This window comes from Aristolochia californica, unplaced genomic scaffold (genome assembly GCF_029961685.1).
Source record: "Aristolochia californica isolate CCGP_79_NKW_82.1479 unplaced genomic scaffold, dmAriCali1.0.hap1 SCAF_2, whole genome shotgun sequence".
NCBI lineage: Eukaryota > Viridiplantae > Streptophyta > Magnoliopsida > Piperales > Aristolochiaceae > Aristolochia > Aristolochia californica.
In genome coordinates this window covers 22,325,513-22,341,612 of record NW_027181881.1, presented here as the reverse complement: position 1 = coordinate 22,341,612, position 16,100 = coordinate 22,325,513, and positions in this window count along the sequence as shown.

The window sequence follows — 16,100 nt, the reverse complement described above, 5'->3', positions numbered from 1 at the left end:
ATAATAATAGCTAGATCGAATTTTATAGGAAAGCGACTTCTAACTGATCCTAACATGCTTTAAGTGTGGTGGATGTGCATGCCACATGCTAGTTGAGGATGCAAGTGGCCTAGTGATCATAAAATTAGGGGGAGATGAAAAAGTCAAATTCTCAAGTGGTTGGATATTTACCAGAGGCAAACAACCCACTTTTTGCCTTTCCTTAAAAATCACAGATACTTTTTGGAATTATCTCTCTCAGCATTTGTGCATTTCCATTTTGGATGTTCAAATTTTTTTTTCAGATCCAAACTTGAGTTTCTACTCTCCTATATTTCCTAGTAAACAAAAAAGATATAAGATCGCAACAAAATAAAAATTTTAGAGTTCATGTGAGCAAAAAAATTTGAAAACAATAATAATTAGAAAATTATTTCACCCACTAAAATGAACCCCAAACTCCATGTTTGGGAAATTCCACTAGTACAACCCCCTAATAATAGCTTGGTGGAATTTGGTAGGAAAGAGACTTCTAACTGATCCCAACATGCTTTAAGTGTGGTGGATGTGCATGCCACAAGCATGTTGAGGATGCAAGTGGCCTAGTGATCCAAAAATTAGGGGGAGAAGAAAAAGTTAAATTCTCAAGTGGTTGGATATTTACCAGAGCCAAACAATCCACTTTTTGCCTATCTTTAAAAATCACAGATACTTTTTGGATTTATCTCTTTCAGCATTTGCTCATTTACATTTTGGTTGTTCAAAATTTTTTTTTTCAGATCCAAACTTGAGTTTCCACTCTCCCATTTTTCCTCGTAAACAAATAAGATATAAGATCGCAACAAAATCAAAATTTTTGAGTTCCTGTGTGCAAAAAAATTTGAAAACTATAATAAAGAGAAAATTATTTCCCGCACTAAAAATGAACCCCATAATCAATATTCTAGAAAGTCCACTACTACAACCTCCTAATAATAGCTTGGTGGAATTTTATAGGAAAGAGACTTCTAACTGATCCCAACATGCTTTAAGTGTGGTGGATGTGCATGCCACAAGCATGTTGAGGATGCAAGTGTCCTAGTGAGCCAAAAATTAGGGGTAGTAGAAAAAGTTAAATTCTCAAGTGGTTGGATATTTACTAGAGCCAAACAACCCAGTTTTTACCTATCCTTAAAAATCACTAATGCTTTTTGGAATTATCTCTCTTCGCATTTTGTGCATTTCCATTGTGGATGTTCAAATTTTTTTTTCAGATCCAAACTTGAGTTTCCACACTCCCATTTTTGCTCGTAAACAAAAGATATAAGATCGCAACAAATTGAAAATTTTAGAGTTCACGTGTGCGAAAAAATTTGAAAACTATAATAAATAGAAAATAATTTGACGCACTATAAATGAACCCCAAAATCCATGTTTGGGAAATTCCACTAGTACAACCCCCAAATAATGGCATGGTGGAATTTTATAGGAACGAGACTTCTAACAGATCCCAACATGCTTTAAGTGTGGTGGATGTGCGTGCCACAAGCATGTTGAGGATGCAAGTGGCCTAGTGATCCAAAAATTAGGGGGAGTAGAAAAAGGTAAATTCGCAAGTGGTTGGATATTTAACAGGGCCAAACAACCCACTTTTTGCCTATCCTTAAAAATCACGGATGCTTTTTGGAATTATCTCTCTCAGCATTTGTGCATTTCCATTTTGGATGTTCAAATTTTTTTTCCAGATCCAAACTTGAGTTTCCACTCTCCCATTTTTCCTCGTAAACAAAAAAGATATAAGATCGCAACAAAAAGAAAATTTTAGAGTTCATGTGTGCAAAAAAATTTGAAAACTATAATAAATAGAAAATTATTTCACACACTAAAAATGAACCCCAAAATCCATGTTTGGGAAATTCCACTAGTACAACCCCCTAATAATAGCTTGGTGGAATTTTATAGGAAAGAGACATCTAACTGATCCCAACATGCTTTAAGTGTGGTGGATGTGCATGCCACAAGCATGTTAAGGATGCAACTGGCCAAGTGATCCAAAAATAAGGGGGAGTAGAAAAAGTTAAATTCTCAAGTGGTTGGATATTTACCAGAGCCAAACAACCCCCTTTTGACCTACCCTTAAAAATCACAGATGCTTTTTGGAATTATCTCTCTCAGCATTTGTGCATTTCCATTTTGGATATTCAAATTTTTTTTTTTTTCAGATCAAAACTTGAGTTTCCACTCTCCCATTTTTCCTCGTAAACAAAAAAGATATAAGATTGCAACAAAATGAAAGTTTTAGAGTTGATGTGAGCAAAAAAATTTGAAAACTATAATGAAAAGAAAATTATTTCCCGCACAAAAAATGAACCCCAAAATACTTGTTAGCGAAATTCCACTAGTACAACCCATTAATAATAGCTTGGTCGAATTTTATAGGAAAGAGACTTCTAACTGATCCCAACATGCTTTAAGTGTGGTGGATGTGCATGCCACAAGCATGTTGAGGATGCAAATTGCCTAGAGATCCAAAAATTAGGGGGAGTAGAAAAATGTAAATTCTCAAGTGGTTGGATATTTACCAGAGCAAAACAACCCACTTTTTGCCTATCCTTAAAAATCACAGACGCTTTTTGGAATTATCTCACTCAGCATTTGTGCCTTTCAATTTTGGATGTTATAATTTTTTTTTTCAGATCCAAACTTGAGTTTCCACTCTCCCAATTTTCCTCGTAAACAAAAAAGATATAAGATCGGAACAAAATGAAAAATTTAGAGTTCATGAGTGCAAAAAAATTTGAAAACTATAATAATTAGAAAATTATTTCACACACGAAAAATGAACCCCAAAATCCATGTTTTGGAACTTCCACTAGTACAACCCCCTAATAATAGCTTGGTGGAATTTTATAGGAAAGAGACTTCTAACTGATCCCGACATGCTTTAAGTGTGGTGGTTGTGCATGCCACAAGCATGTTGAGGATGCAACTGGCCAAGTGATCCAAAACTTAGGGGAAGTAGAAAAAGTTAAATTCTCAAGTGGTTGGATATTTATCAGAGCCAAACAACCAACTTTTTGCCTATCCTTAAAAATCACAGATGCTTTTTGGAAATATCTCTCTCAGCTTTTTTGCATTTCCATTTTGGATGTTCAAATTTTTTTTCAGATCCAAACTTGAGTTTCAACTCTCCCATTTTTCCTCGTAAAAAAAAAAGAAATAAGATCGCAACAAAATGAAAATTTTAGAGTTCATGTGAGCACAAAAATTTGAAAACTATAATAAATAGAAAATTATTTAACGCACAAAAAATGAACTCGAAAATCCTTGTTTAGGAAATTCGACTAGTACAACCCCCTAATAATAGCTTGGTGGAATTTTGTTGGAAAGTGACTTCTAACTGATCCCAACATGCTTTAAGTGTGGTGGATGTGCATGCCAGAAGCATGTTGAGGATGCAAGTGCAGTGATACAAAAATTAGGCGGAGTAGAAAAAGGGAAATTCTCAAGTGGTTGGATATTTACCAAAGCCAAACAACCTACTTTTTGCCAATCCTTAAAAATCAGAGATACTTTTTGGAATTATCTCTCTCTGCATTTGTGCATTTCCATTTTGGATGTTCAAATTTTTTTTTTTAGGTCCAAACTTGAGTTTCCACTCTCCCATTTTTCCTCGTAAACAAAAAAGATATAAGATCACAACAAAAAGAAAATTTTAGAGTTTAAGTGAGCAAAAAAATTTGAAAACTATAATAAATAAAAACTTATTTCACGCACTAAAAATGAACCCCAAAATCCATGTTTCGGAAATTTCACTAGTACAACCCCATAATAATTACTAGGTGGAATTTTATAGGAAAGCGACTTCTAACTGATCCTAACATGCTTTAAGTGTGGTGGATGTGCATGCCACATGCTAGTTGAGGATGCAAGTGGCCTAGTGATCATAAAATTAGGGGGAGAAGAAAAAGTCATATTCTCAAGTGGTTGGATATTTACCAGAGGCAAACAACCCACTTTTTGCCTTTCCTTAAAAATCACAGATACTTTTTGGAATTATCTCTTTCAGCATTTGTGCATTTCCATTTTGGATGTTCAAATTTTTTTTTTCAGATCCAAACTTGAGTTTCTACTCTCCCATTTTTCCAAGTAAACAAAAAAGATATAAGATCGCAACAAAATAAAAATTTTAGAGTTCATGTGAGCAAAAAAATTTGAAAACAATAATAATTAGAAAATTATTTCACGCACTAAAAATGAACCCCAAACTCCATGTTTGGGAAATTCCACTAGTACAACCCCCTAATAATAGCTTGGTGGAATTTGGTAGGAAAGAGACTTCTAACTGATCCCAACATGCTTTAAGTGTGGTGGATGTGCATGCCACAAGCATGTTGAGGATGCAAGTGGCCTAGTGATCCAAAAATTAGGGGGAGAAGAAAAAGTTAAATTCTCAAGTGGTTGGATATTTACCAGAGACAAACAATCCACTTTTTGCCTATCCTTAAAAATCACAGATACTTTTTGGATTTATCTCTCTCAGCATTTGTTCATTTACATTTTGGTTGTTCAAAATTTTTTTTTTCAGATCCAAACTTGAGTTTCCACTCTCCCATTTTTCCTCCTAAACAAATAAGATATAAGATCGCAACAAAATCAAAATTTTTGAGTTCCTGTGTGCAAAAAAATTTGAAAACTATAATAAAGAGAAAATTATTTCCCGCACTAAAAATGAACTCCATAATCAATATTTGGGAAAGTCCACTAGTACAACCTCCTAATAATAGCTTGGTGGAATTTTATAGGAAAGAGACTTCTAACTGATCCCAACATGCTTTAAGTGTGGTGGATGTGCATGCCACATGCATGTTGAGGATGCAAGTGTCCTAGTGAGCCAAAAATTAGGGGTAGTAGAAAAAGTTAAATTCTCAAGTGGTTGGATATTTACTAGAGCCAAACAACCCAGTTTTTGCCTATCCTTAAAAATCACTAATGCTTTTTGGAATTATCTCTCTTAGCATTTTTGCATTTCCATTTTGGATGTTCAAATTTTTTTTTTCAGATCCAAACTTGAGTTTCCACACTCCCATTTTTCCTCGTAAACAAAAGAAATAAGATCGCAACAAATAGAAAATAATTTGAAAACTATAATAAATAGAAAATAATTTGACGCACTAAAAATGAACCCCAAAATCCATGTTTGGGAAATTCCACTAGTACAACCCCCAAATAATAGCATGGTGGAATTTTATAACAACGAGACTTCTAACAGATGCTTTTTGGAATTATCTCTCTCAACATTTTTGCATTTCCATTTTGGATGTTCAAATTTTTTCTTTCAGATCCAAACTTGAGTTTCCGGTCTCCCATTATTCCTCGTAAACATAAAAGATATACGATCGTGACAAAAAGAAAATTTTGGTGTTCATTTGTGCAAAAAATTTGAAAACTATAATAAATAGAAAATTATTTCACGCACTAAAAATGAACCCCAAAATCCATGTTTGGGAAATTCCACTAGTACAACGCCCTAATAATCGCTTGGTGGAATTTTATAGGAAAGAGACTTCTAACTGATCCCAACATGCTTTAATTGTGGTGGATGTGCATTCCACAAGCATGTTGAGGATGCAAGTGGCCTTGTGATCCTAAAATTAGGGGGAGTAGAAAAAGTAAAATTCTCAAGTGGTTGGATATTACCAGAGCCAAACAACCCACTTTTTGCCTATCCTTAAAAATCACAGATACTTTTTGGAATTATCTCTCTCAGCATTTGTGCATTTCCATTTTTGATATTCAAATTCTTTTTTTTCAGATCCAAACTTGAGTTTCCACTCTCCCATTTTTCCTTGTAAACAAAAAAGATATAAGAGCGCAACAAAATGAAAATTTTAAAGCTCATGTGAGCAAAAAAATTTGAAAACTATAATAAATAGAAAATTATTTCACGCACTAAAAATGAACTCCAAAATTCATGTTTGAGAAATTCCACTAGTACAACCCCCTAATAATAGCTTGGTGGAATTTTGTAGGAAAGAGACTTCTAACTGATCCCCACATGCTTTAAGTGTGGTGGATGTGCATGCCACAAGCATGTTGAGGATGCAAGCGGCCTAGTGATCCAAAAAATAGGGCGAGTAGAAAAAATTAAATTCTCAAGTGGTAGGATATTTACCAGAGCCAAACAACCTACTTTTTGCCTATCCTTAAAAATCACAGATACTTTTTGGAATTATCTCTCTCTGCATTTGTGCATTTCCATTTTGGATGTTCAAAATTTTTTTTGTCAGATCCAAACGTCAGTTTCCACTCTCCCATTTTTCCTCGTAAAAAAAATAGATATAAGATCGCAACAAAAAGAAAATTTTAGAGTTCATGTGTGCAAAAAAATTAGAAAGCTATAATAAATAGAAAATTATTTCACGCACTAAAAATGAACCCCAAAATCCTTATTTGGGAAATTCCACTAGTACAACCCCCTAATAATAGTTTGGTGGAATTTTATAGGAAAGAGATTTCTAACTGATCCCAAAATGCTTTAAGTGTGGTGGATGTGCATGCCACAAGCATGTTGAGGATGCAAGTGGCCTAGTGATCCAAAAATTAGGGGTAGTCGAGAAAGTTAAATTCTCAAGTGGTTGGATATTTACCAGAGCCAAACAACCCTCTTTTTGCCTATCCTTAAAAATCACTGATGCTTTTTGGAATTATCTCTCTGAACTTTTGTGCATTTCCATTTTGGATGTTCAAATTTTTTTTTTCAGATCCAAACTTGAGTTTCCACACTCCCATTTTTCGTCGTAAACAAAAAACATATAAGTTCGTAACAAAATGAAAATTTTAGAGTTCATGTGTGCAAACAAATTTGAAAACTATAATAAATAGAAAATAATTTCACGCACTAAAAATGAACCCCAAAATCCATGTTTGGGAAACTCCACTAGTACAAGCCCCTAATAATAGCTTGTTGGAATTTTATAGGAAAGAGACTTCTAACTGATCCCAACATGCTTTAAGTGTGGTGGATGGGCATGCCACAAGCATGTTGAGGATGCAAGTGGCCAAGTGAGCCAAAAATTAGGGAGAGTAGAAAAAGTTAAATTCTCAAGTGGATGGATATTTACCAGAGACAAACACAACCCACTTTTTGCCTATCCTTAAAAATCACAGATGCTTTTTGGAATTATCTCTCTCAGCATTTGTGCATTTCCATTTTGGATGTTCAAATTTGTTTTTCAGCTCCAAACTTGAGTTTCCACTCTCCCATTTTTCCTCCTAAACAAAAAGGATATAAGATCGCAAGAAAATGAAAATTTTAGAGTTCATGTGTGCAAAAAAATTTGAAAACTATGATAAAGAGAACATTATTTCACGCACTAAAAATGAACCCCAAAATCAATATCTGGGAAAGTCCACTACTACAACCCCCTAATAATAGCTTGGTGGAATTTTATAGGAGAGAGACTTCTAACTGATCCCAACATGCTCTAAGTGTGGTGGATGTGCAAGCCACAAGCATGTTGAGGATGCAAGTGGCCTAGTGATCCAAAAATTAGGGGGAGTAAAAAAAGTTAAATTCTCATGTGGTTAGATATTTACCAGAGCCAAACAACCCACTTTTTGCCTATCCTTAAAAATCATAGATGCTTTTTGGAATTATCTCTCTCAGCATTTGTGCATTTCCGTTTTGGATGTTCAATTTTCTTTCTTTCTGATCCAAAATTGAGTTTCCACTCTCCCATTTTTCCTCATAAATAAAAAAGATATAAGATCGCAAAAAAATAAACATTTTAGAGTTCATGTGTGCAAAAAAAATTGAAAACTATAATAAAGAGAAAATTATTTCACGCACTAAAATTGAACTCCAAAATCAATATTTGGGAAAGTCCACTACTACAACCCCCTAATAATAGCTTGGTGGAATTTTATAGGAAAGAGACTTCCAACAGATCCCAACATTCTTTAAGGTTGGTGGATGTGCATGCCACAAGCATGTTGAGGATGCAAGTGGCCTAGTGATCCAAAAATTAGGGGGAGAAGAAAAAGTTAAATTCTCATGTGGTTGGATCTTTACCAGTGCAAAACAACCCACTTTTTGCCTATCCTTAAAAATCACATATGCTTTTTGGAATTTTCTCTCTCAGCATTTGTGCATTTCCGTTTTGGATGTTCAATTTTTTTTTTCTGATCCAAACTTGAGTTTCCACTCTCCCATTTTTCCTCGTAAACAAATAAGATATAAGAGCGCAACAAAATGAAAATTTTAGAGTTCATGTGTGCAAAAATTTGAAAACTATAATAAATAGAAAATTATTTCATGCACTAAAAACGAACCCCAAAATCCATGTTTGGGAATTTCCACTAGTACAACCCACTAATAATAGCTTGGTGGAATTTTATTGGAAAGATACTTCTAACAGATCCCAACATGCTTTAAGTGTGGTGGATGTGCATACCACAAGCATGTTGAGGATGCAAGAGGCCTAGTGATCCAAAAATCAGGGGGAGTAGAAAAAGTTTAATTCTCAAGTGCTTGGATATTTACCAGTGCAAAACAACCCACTTTTTGCCTATCCTTAAAAATCACAGATGTTGTTTGGAATTATCTCTCTCAGCATTTGTGCATTTCCATTTTGGATGTTCAAATTTTCTTTTTCATATCCAAACTTGAGTTTCCAATCTCCCATTATTCCTCGTAAACAAAAAAGATATATGATCGCAACAAAATGAAAATTTTAGAATTCATGTACGGAAAAAAATTTGAAAACTATAATAAATAGAAAATTATTTCACGCACTAAAAATGAACCCCAAAATCCATGTTTGGGAAATTCCACTAGTACAACCACCTAATAATAGCTTGGTGGAATTTTAGAGGAACGAGACTTCTAACTGACCCCAACATGCTTTAAGTGTGGTGGATGTACATGCCAAAAGTATGTTGAAGATGCAAGTGGCCTAGTGATCCAAAATTAGGGGGAGTAGAAAAAGTTATATTCTCAAGTGGTTGGATATTTACCAGAGCCAAACAACCCACTTTTTGCCTATCCTTAAAAATCACAGATGCTTTTTGGAATTATCTCTCTCAGCATTTGTGCATTTCCATTTTGGATGTACATTTTTTTTTTCAGATCCAAACTTGTGTTTCCACTCACTCATTTTTCCTTGAAAAGAAAAAAGATATAAGATCGCAACAAAATGAAATTTTTAGAGTTCATGTGTGCAAAAAATATATGAAAACTACAATAAATAGAAAATTATTTCACTCACTAAAAATGAACCCCAAAATCCATGTTTAGGAAATTCCACTAGTACAACCCCCTAATAATAGCTTGGTGGAATTTTATAGGAAAGAGACTTCTAACTGATCCCAACATGCTTTAAGTGTGGTGGATGTGCATGCCACAAGCATGTTGAGGATGCAAGTGGCCTAGTGATCAGAAAATTAGGGGGTGCAGAAAAAGTTAAATTCTCAAGTGGCTGGATATTTACCAGAGCCAAACAACCCACTTTTTGCCTATCCTTAAAAATCATAGATGCTTTTTGGAATTATCTCTCTCAGCATTTGTACATTTCCATTTTGGATGTTCAATTTTTTTTTTCAGATCCTAATTTGAGTTTCCACTCTCCCATTTTTCCTCGTAAAAAAAAAAAGATATAAGATCGTAAGAAAATGAAAATTTTAGAGTTCATGTGTGCAAAAAAAATTTAAAACTATAATATAGAGAAAATTATTTCACGCACTAAAAATGAACCCCAAAATCAATGTTTGGGAAAGTCCACTTGAACAACCCCCTAATAATAGCTTTGTGGAATTTTATAGGAAAGAGACTTCTAACTGATCCCAACATGCTTTAAGTGTGGTGGATGTGCATGGCACAAGCATGTGGAGGATGCAAGTGGCCTTGTGATCCAAATATTAGGGGGAGAAGAAAAAGTTAAATTCTCAAATGGTTGGATATTTACCAGAGCCAAACAACCCACTTTTTGCCTATCCTAAAAAATCACAGATGCTTTTTCGAATTATCTCTCTCAGCATTTGTGCATTTCCATTTTGGATGTTAAATTTTTTTTTTTCAGATCCAAACTTGAGTTTCCACTCTCCCATTTTTCCTCGAAAACAAAAAAGATATAAGATCGCAACAAAATGAAAATTTTTGAGTTTCATCTGTGCAAAAAAATTTGAAAACTATACCAAATAAAAAATTATTTCAGGCACTAAAAATGAACCCCAAAATCCATGTTTGGGAAATTCCACTTGTACAACCCCCAAATAATCGCTTGGTGAAATTTTATAGGAAAGAGACTTCTAACTGATCCCAACAAGTGTAGTGGATGTGCATGCCACAAACATGTTGAGGATGCAAGTGGCCTTGTGATCCAAAAATTAGGGGGAGTAGAAAAAGTAAAATTCTCAAGTGGTTGGATATTTCCGGAGCCAAACAACCCACTTTTTGCCTATCCTTAAAAATCACAGATACTTTTTCGAATTATCTCTCTCAGCATTTGTGCATTTCCATTTTGGATGTTCATATTTTTTTTTTCAGATCCAAACTTGAGTTTCCACTCTCCCTTTTTTCCTCGTAAACAAAAATGATATAACTTCGCAACAAAATGAAAATTTTAGAGTTCATGTGAGAAAAATAAAGAGAAAATTATTTCACGCACTAAAAATGAACCCCAAAATCCTTGTTTGAGAAATTCTGCTAGTACAACCCCATAATAATAGCTTAGTGGAATTTTATAGGAAAGAGACTTCTAACTGATCCCAACATGCTTTAAGTGTGGTGGATGTGCATGCCACTAGCATGTTGAGGATGCAAGTGGTCAAGTGATCTAACAATTAGGGGGAGAAGAAAAAGTTAAATTCTCAAGTGGGTGGATATTTACAAGAGCCAAACAACCCAGTTTTTGCCTATCCGTAAAAATCACAGATGCTTTTTGGAATTATCCCTCTCAGCATTTGAGCATTCCCGTTTTGGATGTTCAATTTTTTTTTTCTGATCCAAACTTGATTTTCCACTCCCCCATTTTTCCTCGTAAACAAATAAGATATAAGATCGCAACAAAATGAAAATTTTAGAGTTCATGTGTGCAAAAAATTTGAAAACTATAATAAATAGAAAATTATTTCATGCACTAAAAATGAACCCCAAAATCCATGTTTGGGAAATTCCACTAGTACAACCCACTAATAATAGCTTGGTGGAATTTTATTGGAAAGAGACTTCTAACAGATCCCAACATGCTTTAAGTGTGGATGTGCATGCCACAAGCATGTTGAGGATGCAAGAGGCCTAGTGATCCAAAAATCAGGGGGAGTAGAAAAAGTTTAATTTTCAAGTGCTTGGATATTTACCAGTGCAAAAAAACCCACTTTTTGCCTACCCTTAAAAATGAAAAATGTTGTTTGGAATTATCTCTCTCAGCATTTCTGCATTTCCATTTTGGATGTTCAAATTTTCTTTTTCAGATCCAAACTTGAGTTTCCACTCTCCCATTTTTCCTCGTAAACAAAAAAGATATAAGATCGCAACAAAATGAAAATTTTAGAGTTCATGTATGCAAAAAAATTTGAAAACTATAATCAATAGAAAATTATTTCACGCACTAAAAATGAACCCCAAAATACATGTTAGGGAAATTCCACTAGTACAACCCATTAATAATAGCTTGGTGGAATTTTATAGGAAAGAGACTTCTAACTGATCCCGACATGCTTTAAGTGTGGTGGATGTGCATGCCACAAGCTTGTTGAGGATGCAAATTGCCTAGAGATCCAAAAATTAGGGGGAGTAGAAAAATGTAAATTCTCAAGTGGTTGGATATTTACAGGAGCAAAACAACCCACTTTTTGCCTATCCTTAAAAATCACAGACAATTTTTGGAATTATCTCTCTCAGCATTTGTGCCTTTCCATTTTGGATGTTATAATTTTTTTTTTCAGATCCAAACTTGAGTTTCCACTCTCCCAATTTTCCTCGTAAACAAAAAAGATATAAGATCGGAACAAAATGAAAAATTTAGAGTTCATGTGTGCAAAAAAATTTAAAACTACAATAAATAGAAAATTATTTCACACACTAAGAATGAACCCCAAAATCCATGTTTTGGAACTTCCACTAGTACAACCCCCTAATAATAGCTTGGTGGAATTTTATAGGAAATAGACTTCTAACTGATCCCGACATGCTTTAAGTGCGGTGGTTGTGCATGCCACAAGCATGTTGAGGATGCAACTGGCCAAGTGATCCAAAAATTAGGGTAAGTAGAAAAAGTTAAATTCTCAAGTGGTTGGATATTTACCAGAGCCAAACAACCCAATTTTTGCCTACCTTAAAAATCACTGATGCTTTTTGGAATTATCTCTCTCAGCATTTGTGCATTTCCACTTTGGATGTTCAAATTTTTTTTTCAGATCCAAACTTGAGTTTCAACTCTCCCATTTTTCCTCGTAAACAAAAAAGATATAAGATCGCAACAAAATGAAAATTTTAGAGTTCATGTGAGCACAAAAATTTGAAAACTATAATAAATAGAAAATTATTTAACGCACAAAAAATGTACCCAAAAATCCATGTTTGGGAAATTCGACTAGTACAACCCCCTAATAATAGATTGGTGGAATTTTGTAGGAAAGAGACTTCTAACTGATCCCAACATGCTTTAAGTGTGCTGGATGTGCATGCCAGAAGCATGTTGAGGATGCAAGTGGCCTAGTGATACAAAAATTAGGGGGAGTAGAAAAAGGTAAACTCAAGTGGTTGGATATTTACCAAAGCCAAACAACCTACTTTTTGCCTATCCTTAAAAATTAGAGATACTTTTTGGAATTATCTCTCTCTGCATTTGTGCATTTCCATTTTGGATGTTAAAATTTTTTTTTTCAGGTCCAAACTTGAGTTTCCACTCACCCATTTTTCCTCGTAAACAAAAAAGATATAAGATCGCAACAGAAAGAAAATTTTAGAGTTTATGTGAGCAAAAAAATTTGAAAACTATAATAAATAAAAACTTATTTCACGCACTAAAAATGAACCCCAAAATCCATGTTTCAGAAATTCCACTAGTACAACCCCATAATAATAGCTTGGTGGAATTTTATAGGAAAGCGACTTCTAACTGATCCCAACATGCTTTAACTGTGGTGGATGTGCATGCCACATGCTAGTTGAGGATGCAAGTGTCCTAGTGATCATAAAATTAGGGGGAGAAGAAAAAGTTAAATTCTCAAGTGGTTGGATATTTACCAAAGCCAAACATCCCACTTTTTGCCTATCCTTAAAAATCACAGATACTTTTTGGAATTATCTCTCTCAGCATTTGAGCATTTCCATTTTAATTGTTCAATTTTTTTTTTCAGATCCAAACTTGAGTTTCTACTCTCCCATTTTTCCTAGTAAACAAAAAACATATAAGATCGCAACAAAATAAAAATTTTAGAGTTCATGTGAGCAAAAAATTTGAAAACAATAATAATTAGAAAATTATTTCACGCACTAAAAATGAACCCCAAACTCCTTGTTTGGGAAATTCCACTAGAACAACCCCCTAATAATAGCTTGGTGGAATTTGGTTGGAAAGAGACTTCTAACTGATCCCAACATGCTTTAAGTGTGGTGGATGTGCATGCCACAAGCATGTTGAGGATGCAAGTGGCCTAGTGATCCAAAAATTAGGGGGAGAAGAAAAAGTTAAATTCTCAAGTGGTTGGATATTTACCAGAGCCAAACAAACCACTTTTTGCCTATCCTTAAAAATCACAGATACTTTTTGGATTTATCTCTCTCAGTATTTGTTCATTTACATTTTGGATATTCAAAATTATTTTTTTCAGATCCAAACTTGAGTTTCCACTCTCCCATTTTTCCTCGTAAACAAATAAGATATAAGATCGCAACAAAATCAAAATTTTAGAGTTCATGTGTGCAAAAAAATTTGAAAACTATAATAAAGAGAAAATTATTTCCCGCACTAAAAATGAACCCCATAATCATAATTTGGGAAAGTCCACTAGTACAACCTCCTAATAATAGTTTGGTGGAATTTTATAGGAAAGAGACTTCTAATTGATCCCAACATGCTTTAAGTGTGGTGGATGTGCATGCCACAAGCATGTTGAGGATGCAAGTGTCCTAGTGAGCCAAAAATTAGGGGTAGTAGAAAAAGTTAAATTCTCAAGTGGTTAGATATTTACTAGAGCCAAACAACCATGTTTTTGCCTATCCTTAAAAATCACTAATGCTTTTTGGAATTTTCTCTCTTAGCATTTGTGCATTTCCATTTTGGATGTTCAATTTTTTTTTTTCAGATCCAAAGTTGAGTTTCCACACTCCCATTTTTCATCGTAAACAAAAAAGATATAAGATCGCAACAAAATGAAAATTTTAGAGTTCACGTGTGCAAACAAATTTGAAAAGTATATTAAATAGAAAATAATTTCACGCACTAAAAATGAACCCCAAAATCCATGTTTGGGAAATTCCACTAGTACAACCCCCAAATAATAGCTTGGTGGAATTTTATAGGAACGAGACTTCTAACAGATCCCAACATGCTTTAAGTATGGTGGATGTGCATTCCACAAGCATGTTGAGGATGCAAGTGGCCTAGTGATCCAAAAATTAGGGGGAGTAGAAAAAGTTAAATTCTCAAGTGGTTGGTTATTTACCAGAGCCAAACAACCCACTTTTTGCCTATCCTTACAAATCACAGATGCTTTTTGGAATTATCCCTCTCAGCATTTCTGCATTTCCATTTTGGATGTTCAAATTTTTTTTTTCAGCTCCAAACTTTAGTTTCCACTCTCCCATTTTTCCTCGTAAACAAAAAAGATATAAGATCGCAACAAAATGAAAATTTTGGAGTTCATGTGTGCAAAAAAATTTGAAAACTATAATAAATGGAAAATTATTTCACGCACTAAAAATGAACCCCAAAATCCATTTTTGGGAAATTCCACTAGTACAACCCCCTAATAATAGCTTGGTGGAATTTTATAGGAAGGAGACTTCTAACTGATCCCAACATGCTTTAAGTGTGGTGGATGTGCATGCCACAAGCATGTTGAGGATGCAAGTGGCCTAGTGAGACAAAAATTAGGGGGAGTAGAAAAAGTTAAATTCTCATGTGGTTGGATATTTACCAGAGCCAAACAACCCACTTTTTGCCTATCCTTAAAAATCACAGATACTTTTTGGAATTATCTCTCTCAGCATTTGTGCATTTCTATTTTGGATGTTCAAATTTTTTATTTTTCTGATCCAAACTTGAGTCTCCACTCTCCCATTTTTCCTCATAAACAAAAAAGATATAAGATCGAAAAAATTGAAAATTTTAGAGTTCATGTGTGCAAAGAAATTTGAAAACTATAATAAAGAGAAAATTATTTCACGCACTAAAAATGAACCCCAAAATCAATATTTGGGAAAGTCCACTACTACAACCCCCTAATAATAGCATGGTGGAATTTTATAGGAAAGAGACTTCTAACTGATTCCAACATGCTTTAAGTCTGGTGGATGTGCATGCCACAAGCATGTTGAGGATGCAAGTGGCCTAGTGGTCCAAAAATTAGGGGGAGGAGAAAAAGTTCAATTCTCAAGTGGTTGGATATTTACCAGAGCCAAACAACCCACTTTTTGCCTATCCTTACAAATCACAGATGCTTTTTGGAATTATCCCTCTCAGCATTTCTGCATTTCCATTTTGGATGTTCAATTTTTTTTTTCAGCTCCAAACTTGAGTTTCCACTCTCCCACTTTTCCTCGTAAACAAAAAAGATATAAGATCGCAACAAAATGAAAATTTTGGAGTTCATGTGTACAAAAAAATTTGAAAACTATAATAAATAGAAAATTATTTCACGCACTAAAAATGAACCCCAAAATCCATGTTTGGGAAATTCCACTAGTACAACCCCCTAATAATAGCTTGGTGGAATTTCATAGGAAGGAGACTTCTAACTGATCCCAACATGCTTTAAGTGTGGTGGATGTGCATGCCACAACATGTTGAGGATGCAAGTGGCCTAGTGAGACAAAAATTAGGGGGAGTAGAAAAAGTTAAATTCTCATGTGGCTGGATATTTACCAGAGCCAAACAACCCACTTTTTGCCTATCCTTAAAAATCACAGATACTTT